Genomic DNA, 7919 nt, shown 5'->3' with positions numbered 1-7919 from the left:
AATACCCCTATGGCCCCCGCCCTGCTGCCCCCCCCCCGCCAAGATGTACATGTAAGACATAACATGCTGGGACTGCTGCAAACAAGCTGGGGTGACTTACACTGAGGGAAAGCATTATCTCCTGCTCTCTCATTGTCCCTCTACTTACAGACCTTCATTTGACAGCTGAAGATTCCCTGCACTCAGACCAGTGAAAAATCAGGTAAGAACTGACAGCATTTGTATTTGTATTCCATCATATTGTTTCTCCCTTTATTATTCAAAATACCACGGTAGATTGGCCTAATGATAAAAAAAACCCCTACTTTCGACTTCTTTTCGCTCAAGTGACTTCTTGTGCCACTTCTCATCCCGTAAGCACGACGAAATGGGGCACAGGCAACGCAGCTCGGCACGACAGCTAACCAGCCACCAGGCCTGCCGCAAGCTCGCAGCCCCAGCACGGCACCGCCTGGCATCGTGCTGACAGGCGCTTCCCAGCTAGCAAATCCAGCGCTGGCAGTACTGCTCGATGCCCCCTCACACCAAATGGCCAGGGATTTGTGCAAGTAGTTCTCAGGTACATGTGATCAAGACTAAACCTGAGCACATGCAATTTACCGCCCCCCCCCCCCCTTTTTTTTTTGGCTGTAGGCAATGTATCATTTATCTTCTTCTTATAGGTTCTCAGTAGCCAGGCACTTCAACTTGCTCCTTCCTAAAGAGACTAAAGGTTTTCAGGCATGAGCTTCAATACTTAGAATTAACAGGGAGAGAAAGCTTATGCGTTCATTCTCTATACTGTATTCATTTTTAACATTGTTAGGTTTCGGAATGAAAAAGGATGGGTCTCCACAGTAAATCCTAGCTCCTACAAACACTGCCAAAGCAAGAAGAATCTTTGGGATCCAGCTATGTCTTTTGTTGACCTTTGCCATTCCTGGGTTTCACTATAATTTATAAAAAATAATTTTACTATTAGTTTTTGAAATAACAGCATCATTTAAAATTCCACCTGGGTGATTAGTTATCTTATGGTGATGATTACTTAACACAATATTTAGAGCTTAGGCAAGTTATCTTAAGGCTTATCCAGTCTTCTAATTTGTATTTTAAAAAGGTTTACAGTCTCTAGAATTAAACAGTTTAGGAATATGACTCTGAGGCCATTTTTAAAAAACATGCTTCCTGGAGCACACAGTATCATCCAACTACCTTGGCTGAGCATCAGCACATTGACAAACAGCAGGAAAGACATTTACCAGAAGAAGAATTTTTAACTTAGAATAAACTGCAGGTAAACATTTATGCTAAGAAAAATTCCTCAACCTGTAATGAAACAAAAGCACCCCTTTACGTTAATTTTCTGCACGGTACCTAATACGGGGCTGTGTTGTGGATTCGTGCCGAAAACAGTGTTGGTCAGAGATGTTTTCATTATTGCTGAGCAGTGCTTACACAGAGTCAAGGCCTTTTCTGTCTCTCACCCCACCCCACCAGCGAGTAAGCTGGCAGTGCACAAGAAGTTGGGAGAGGACACAGCCAGGACAGCTGACCCCACTGACCAAAGGGATATTCCATGCCACGTGACATCATGCTCAGCATAGAAATCTGGGGAAAAAAGGGAGAACATTTGGTGTTATGGCATTTGCCTTTGCAAGTAACATTACGTGTTATGGAGCCCTGCTTTCCTGGAGATGGCTGAACACCTGCCTGACCATGGGGAGTAGTGAATGAATTCCTTGTTTTGCTCTGCTTGCACAGCTTTTGCTTTACCTATTAAACCATCCTCATCTCAACTCATGAGGTTTCTCACTTGTACTCTTCAGATCCTCGCCCATCCCACCAGGGCAAGTGAGCGAGAAAGCCAGGTGGTGCTTAGTTGCCTGCTGGGGTTAAACCACAACAATCCCATATAATCCAAACTTTGTTTTTTACTGACTCTTAAGAAGATTTTCAGGGTTCCCCCCCCCCCCACTTTGCAGTTCCTGAGAATTAGAACTTGGCCTCAAATTGTACTTCCTAAGAAAAAGTCAGTTTTTCACTTTCTGAAATGCATTACAAGTATTAAGAAGGTCCCTCTTATTCCCTCGATTAAACTCAGATTATTTTTTTAATATATGTGTGTATATATACACACACAAAAATATACAAGCCTCTTTCAAATGAAGTGTTTCAGATAGCCATGTAGTTTCTGGTTTTGGCCCTAGGTGGCAGTGATACATTACGCCACATTAAAGCTGTAGCTTGCTCAAAGTGCTCCGGGAAGGCACAGGGGCTCCTTCCTCCCTGCGTGTTCGTAGGCGATACAGACCATCGCAGCTCTTCCAACGACAACATTTTCCCTGCCGAACACAAGCAAAGCAAAACTATTGCGTTGTCATTCTGTTGGGGATAAGTGTTCCAGCAGGATTGCTCTTTACAAAAAAACCCCCAAAACCCTGCGTTTCCCAAGGGCAGGAAAGGTTACAGTGTCTGGCAGAGCAGTGCACGGTACAAAGGAGAAGTAGTACAGAGAAACGATTATGGAGAGTGCCAAACCTCTCACATGTAGTCCACCTCCCTACACTTACAGAGACTATTTCTGTTACTTAATGCTTTAAAAGCCTTTTTCCCCCCTCACAACTTCACAGCACTTTCCCACTTCTAGTAATCTTCATTTCAGCCAAGTGACAGAAGTAAGTGCTATGATCCTTCCTCCTTTACTTGGGAGAAGCAGCAAGTTGCCCAAGGTGACACACTGAGTCAGGAGCCACCCCAAAGCCAGTGCTTCTAGTCCTACCTGCAGATTTCCTAGACGATCCTGCCCCAAAGATGTTCTGACTTTATTGTGGCAGACTTCAAAAAGCAGCAGCCAGCGCACACTGCCCCTCCTGGCAGCATGCCCTGAGGAGAGGCAAGCCCATGTCCGTCAAGCAGGCAGCAGGAGAACACAGCGCACGTCCAACTCCTGCCAACTGATGCCTGGTGCAAAGGAAAGAGTTTGGCAAAACAGGGTTGTCTATAGCACTCACACTCTCTCCCAGCTATAGACTGGGCTCTTGTTCCTACTGGGATTTTCTTTCTTTTGCACATGTCAGTAAAAGTGAGAATGAGTGGGTCAGGGATGCCAGCAGGCAACAGAAGGAATAATGTTAACACCGGCAGGGAATAATTTAAAAGGCCAAGAGGCAAGACTAACATTTGAAATCACTGATGAATCCCTAGAGCTGTCAATATTGTTGAGTATCTTGTCACCCTCCTGACGTTCCCCTTTTATTCTGAAATAGCTGTTCCAGGAAAGAGGGCAGCATTTTTTACAGCTGTGCTCCTGGAGCTTGGCATTCGAGACGGGTATTACCAATGCAGGTCCTAATGCAAGCTGACTAGCTCCAGCAGCGATGCTGCCCTCGGTGCTGGGAGGCAGGGATGCGGGGGCTGGCCAGAGTGAGCATCTTGTGTGAGGGATGCAGGGATTTTGCTGCCAGGAGTGGACCTGGGGTGGTCAAAACACTCAGTACTCCTTCCACATCCATTTTATAAGAGAAAAAGATACAGACAGAAACCACCAGGATGGGGAGAAGGAATCAATTTAGGAACATCAGAAGCTCATTACAGTGATTCCCTGTAAGTCACTTAATCTCTTTTCCCTCAACATCCCCCTGGAAATCACTGGTGATGACACAGACTTAATCACTGGAAAGCAGGATCTATCTTGGTTTTGTCCCAGCAAACAGGAGAACACTGCAGCAGCTGCTTGGCTGTGCCCACCTGCATTCCAGCAGGACGGCTATGCTTACCAGCAACGCTGCCCTCCCAATACAACATCAGGTCCTCCCAAGGCACAACCAGCAACATCACAACACACACTTCCCCGGGTTGTCAGACACACACATCCTGTGCACGGATGTGCCTTTCCGAGGCCGCCACATGGCTCTGTCCCAACCCGCCCAGCACTGCCGGTAGAATCAATCACTCCCATGGGAGAGGTGGTCTCATCCTAGTGTAGCGGCCCTGGGCATGCTCCTGGTATACTCCACAGCCTTTGCATCCCCCTCGGATGCGCTGCAAGCCTTGGCTCGCTCTCGGCTGCGAAACCGAACTCCGCCGATGCATCAGCCAGCAGGGGGAAATGTGCAGTATTTTACCCACTGTGATACGGACACACCTTTCAGTACCGTGCATGCCAGCTTCAGGTTGCCGCTCATGCCAACAAGGTTGTCACGCACCATTGTTCCACCTCTCGCAGTTACAATCCCAAAACTCATATTTTTGCTCATGTTAAAACAGGCTTTGAACATTTTAATATCCATGCTAGAAGAGGCAGGGCTTGCCGTGGGAGGGCAGGCAGCATCCTTGGCAGCACTGCTGCAGAAGCATCCAGTACTTCTGAGCACTAAAAGGTTGTTCTGCCCCTGCTGTGATCTGTTTAAGGCCTCAGAACACTAACCAAGGTCATAAAACAAATGAACAAAGACCAGGGGAAAGACTGGAAGAGGAAACTCCAGAGGGGTTGAAAAGAGAAAAATAAAAAAAAAGGAAAGAAAAAAGATAAAAGATGAACTGGTGGTCACACAGGAAATCATATTTACAGAACAGGAATGTAACAGCTACTTTTCAGCATGTACTTGTCAAAGAGCAACTTTTTCTTTTTTCCTGGGATCAGTCTCTTTTCTGCCCTTCAAGTGTTACTAACACCTGTGATTCCAGTGATACTTCATCTTCTTTGTAATACTCTAATTTCTGGACTTGGAAGATACTGAGGATTTCAACTTCCAGGCTTTTTTTTTTTAAGCCTGAAGTTCAACCAAAGAAGAAACCCACAAATACCTTTTATTTCATTCAGAGTCCTGACCCCATGAGTTTTGCAGGTGTGAGGTTGGCAACAAAGGCAGTAGGTAATTTATCTGCTCATTTCTATTACGCTTTCTAGAAGAACCAGAATAAGAGAGATCATCTGTTCAATAGCTGGTCTCTGTGGGGCCAGAAATCAGTGCAATTCAGCCACAGCTCAGCTATTGGAAGGCACGATTATCTAGAAATAGGACAGGCTTGAAGAAAAGGAAAATTGAAGGTAACAGAAGGACAAAAAAGGTCCATCTGAATAGGAAAGGCATGATTCTGCATCTTGATACACCTTTGCTACCTCAGTTACATGAAGGGAGGTTCACTTCACAGTTCACTGCAGGAACTAGCCAACAGTCAGTTAATTTGCTTTACCGTTTGCTTTTAAGAAATACTGCTCAACTTCCTCTGTTCCATTCATTGTTTCTCCACCAACAGAAGGCCTGAGTCAGAGTTCTATTTTCTTCAGACATCAATAGTTAATAGACATTTAAATCTGTTTTCAGAGTCTATATACCATTAAAAAACCCCAAAACATTCCCTTGGAAAAGAATCCACTTATTGACAGCATTTGCACATAAAACAAGGTATACCTGGTTAAAAAAATAAATGTATTTTAAAAGCGTATAATCTAACCTACATCTTACTGCTCACAGTATCATGTACCTTGTACAATTCACTCTGCCACGGACAATGAGAACCGGCCAGTTGTTTCCAGTTTCACATCACAGAGCAAACACTTCAGTTTCCCGACCCTCATGCTCTACAGGCTACTTTTAAGGTTTGCAACTGCAAGCAGCGCACAACCAGTTTTATCAGAATTTCCTTCTAAGACTGGAGACAAAAGAAAATTCAAACATATTTGACATCTGACCTCAGAGACCTCCAAAGTCCTGTTCTCCACAAGTATGTCCTCCTTTTAAGAACAGCTTCAGCTTATCAGAAATCCAAATGAGTAATAGTGACAAATCTATACCAAAGAGTTTTCAGAAAAATTAGTAACCAGTTCTTGCCAACCAGTCATCAATTCCCATGAAGTGCTCATTTGGCTATGATTATCATTACTTATAAGGGTGCCATCAAAATGAAATCGATTCAGTGTTTTAAAAATTATTTAAGAGGAGTTCTAGCATCTCCCAAGTCCCCACTGCCAAATTGCACGTTCTTCTTCACGAGAAGGTGAGGTTTCCTCCCTCGTGTCCAAGAGAAAAAGCACCACTTGCTCTGGTAACAGACAATACTAACAAACCATACGAAGGAAATAATGGGTTACTTCACACATTTGACAGCTTACTGCAGTTTTAAAGATTTGTGAAGATGAAAATGAGTTTCTTTTATCTCAAATTATTTCATTTTAGGTGCATGTAGCAATTATAGCTAATGTTTTCCAGACAGAATTGTGGTTCTTGAACTATGGTGTCCACTTCAGAGCGACACTCAAATTAATCTAGCCAACTTTTCCAGCCCTGAAGCCCACAAGATTAAGGTTTGACAAATTCCAGTGTCATCTGTAACCAAAGTAGAGCTAAATATTCCTGTGCTAACAAAGTGCTAGGGAATGAGGGGACCCTAAGTGAGAGTTTTGGGAACCCTGCATTCACCACCTTTTACAGCTAGCTTTCAGGAGGGAGCTGCCAATTGCCAGGGGCACAGCCCCACAGCAGCTGCTGAGGCCCAGCCCTGCCTGCAGCACCCCTGCCTCCTCCCCTGCCCAGGCACTTTGCTCACTGATTTGGCTGAAGTCTAACTGGGGAAAAAACCCCAAGCAATTAGTGTTCAGCCAGATCAGCCCCCTGAAGCCTCTTGCCATGACCTTGGCAGGTCCCTAAGGAGCACAGAGAATGAGGAAACACAGGACTAGGGTGGAAAGAAAGGTGAGATTGTGGACTTACAACTGGTGTAAACCATTATGGGATCACACCTTCCAGTTACAATCAGACAATTTTTTTTGACAGCAAAATTAAATGAAGCTGTGAACCCAACACTGTTGCCAGGAATCCAATGCAGCAAAAGGCTACCCTCACAAATGGCCCCTGGGCCATTGCAGTCAAAGAGGCCAAAGGGCACCACTCCAAGGACATCGAAAAGCACATCAGGAAAAGGACCTCCCTACAACATCACAGGACACCCCCCCCCTGCCCTTGGGCATGGGGGGATGTCCCAAGGTCAGGGACACCCTGTGGTTAACACTCACAAGGGAGCAGGGCATCCACCCAGCAAACTCCTGGCTCACAAGACAAGTTAGGTGCCCGTTCACTGTTGGGCTGACTAAACACAGCCTTAACAAGTCCCAACTGAGATGCAGTCTTGAGCCTTTGGCTCTGTAACAACACATCTTAACCACTCCAGGTCCTCGGGGGGGATCATTCTCCTAATGTTTTCTTGCTGTTTGAGTGAAAAAAAATAACACTTTCCAGGGCCCTTACTGGGCCAGTGTTCTGGATCCAGTAAACAGTTACTGCAGCTTCACAACACAGTAATAGTAATAAAACTCCAGGATATCAGTAAATATATGGAAAGTCACAACAATGTGCATTTCAAATCTTCATACCCTAGGTGAGCTCCATTCATTCCCCTTTCACTCCCCTTCAAATTACAGCAGCAAACAGAATGTCCCATCTGAACCTCCAAAGGCAAAATGAAAATAGGCTACATAAAACATAGCAGGGTCTAAAAATAAACAGTCAGTATGTTCTGATTTTCTTTCTACTGACAAATACAACCTCAGCAAAAGACCTAGCTGTAGGGAGCATCAGAAGTGAGATCAGAAGTTTTTCCAACAGTTGCCTGAAAGTAATAGTAATAAAACTCCAGGATATCAGTAAATATATGGAAAGTCACAACAATGTGCATTTCAAATCTTCATACCCTAGGTGAGCTCCATTCATTCCCCTTTCACTCCCCTTCAAATTACAGCAGCAACAAACAGGATGTCCCATCTGAACCTCCAAAGGCAAAATGAAAATAGGCTACATAAAACATAGCAGGGTCTAAAAATAAACAGTCAGTATGTTCTGATTTTCTTTCTACTGACAAATACAACCTCAGCAAAAGACCTAGCTGTAGGGAGCATCAGAAGTGAGATCAGAAGTTTTTCCAACAGTTGCCTGAACCGC

General features: G+C 44.6%; 1 protein-coding gene across 2 annotated transcripts in view; it reads right to left on the bottom strand.

Annotated features, from left to right (window-relative positions):
• LOC104620512 (low-density lipoprotein receptor class A domain-containing protein 4-like) overlaps positions 1-7919 on the bottom strand; it is a 13835-nt gene that overhangs the window by 5430 nt on the left and 486 nt on the right. The gene's annotated exons all lie outside the window — the stretch shown is intronic.

The sequence above is a fragment of the Phaethon lepturus genome, unplaced genomic scaffold (assembly GCF_000687285.1).
Source record: "Phaethon lepturus isolate BGI_N335 unplaced genomic scaffold, ASM68728v1 scaffold9025, whole genome shotgun sequence".
NCBI lineage: Eukaryota > Metazoa > Chordata > Aves > Phaethontiformes > Phaethontidae > Phaethon > Phaethon lepturus.
The sequence above is the reverse complement of the archived record's forward strand: the minus strand, read 5'-3'. Positions and strand labels throughout refer to the sequence as shown.